Source organism: Pinus tabuliformis, chromosome 5_2 (genome assembly GCF_031772625.1).
Source record: "Pinus tabuliformis cultivar Carrire ecotype Pingquan chromosome 5_2, CPIR1, whole genome shotgun sequence".
Classification (NCBI taxonomy): domain Eukaryota; kingdom Viridiplantae; phylum Streptophyta; class Pinopsida; order Pinales; family Pinaceae; genus Pinus; species Pinus tabuliformis.
The window spans coordinates 669,386,040-669,387,938 of NC_142306.1; positions in this window are offsets into that span (position 1 = coordinate 669,386,040).

Below are 1,899 nucleotides of genomic sequence, written 5' to 3' on the forward strand. Positions count from 1 at the left end.
TTTGGTAGGGCACTTGAAACATCCATGTAGACACAAATTCTTGCGTAAGAGACACAATAACCATTTTTGGTTCCCTCTTACATTTTTATGTATTCCCCTAACTCATCCCCAATTCCTTTGAGCATTGATGGTGGCCAATAGTGGGTTGGTAGTGAGTAGAGCCTAACCTAGACTGAGACTCTAGTGAAATATTCATTTTCTAGGGTGAAATTTTCCTTACAGTATCTCATGTAGAGCCCAATCGAGTTAAAGAAGTATGGGCCTCCTTCAAAAATTTGGTCTTTGTCTTCAGGGAGGTCAAAAATGACTGTGAAGAATCCTTTTGATCTCAGTTGCAGCCTGATCTCTCCTTTTGGTTCCCATTTTGTTTGAATCCACCATTTCAAATATTTTTAAGTGGGTTAGATTCCCATGACTTTGCAAATGACTGCATGCTCCTACATGGAATCTATGTAGGTTGCCACATCTGGGACCTGGATTTCCAACACCGGGATTTATTTTTCTTTGGGGTTGCAGTTGTTATTGGTTTTTGACTTGGTTCTTTGGGGCTTGTCCAACTGGGTATTTTCAAGCTCTGCTTCCGTTCTTTCCTGCGAGGTCGAAGCTTCTTTTGGGATGCTTCCATTTGTTTTCTTTTCCTCTCTCGCAGATTTAGCAGTTATGGAAGAGTGAAAGCTGTTGTAGGTAGTGAGCCCAATAAAGAATGAGATTTTAGGCTCCTTATTCTTGCATGCTACAATGTCCCGAAAGGAGGGAGCCTCAGAGCCCCCTCCCACCTCTGCCATGATCTAAGGCGGACAAGAATACTAAAACCCTAGTTGTAGAGTTCAGAGAGTAGGCCATTGTTGTTCATAAATCCTGATCATAAATTTAAAGCTAAGGAGTAGAGCTAAATTTTAGTTTCTCAAGTTTATACATATTATACTTGATATTATTTTAAGTTTTATTTCACTATCATTTCTTCGAAGGTAGAAAAATTTGCATAACTTAGAGGTAAATGTATAATTATGATAACCATCACTTGCTACTATCCATGAATGTGACCTAACTCAGAATAATTATTTAAGGAAAACCTCACCACTTGAACTAATCCACTAGTGGCCCATAAGGGAGAAAATTTCCACTTCTATCAAATATCATTTCACTATATTATTGTCTATATTATTTTAGACAATAGTTATCCACAAAATAACCAATTGATCAAAAACATAACATTTTATAAAAATAAGAAAATATACTTTCAAATTTAGAAGAAGAAACTTAAGTTATCATTCAATCTCAAGCTTGAACAATTTCAATTCTACCTATCCTAAGAATAGGAATGCTAACTATAAAGTATATGTGCATAAATAATCGTTGTTTTTCAATGACATAATTAATTATGTTGCACAAGGACTCATTCCCCTCATAAAACCCTACATACCCTATATTCCAGTTTTCTAGCATTTAGAGGGCTTAGAAATGGATTAGGAACATTCCAAAAACACTTGGGATGTCATCAAGTACGTGGGGACCTCTAATACATTCCCAACCCATTCCTCACAAAAATAAAAATTGTTTAGGGTACAATTCTTCAATCCCTCTAAAAAGTCAAGGATGGTCAACCATCCCTTAACCCCACTTCTGGTTTAAGCTTAAAAAAAAAAAATCCTAAATCTAGCCCACACCCATATAAAATATAAAGCCCCCTCATACCTAAACATCAACCCTTAAGTACCATCTCTTCCATTCTTCTCCTTGGCCACTCTTTTGTTGGCATTGTTGTCATTGATGGAAAAGGAGTAGCAACAAGGTACACTTGATGCTAGTGAGAAACAAGGTAGAATAGAGAATGTTTCTTATATTGTTGATCTTGAGGTATGCTCATGACTTATTATGTGTGTGATGGCAAGGTATGTT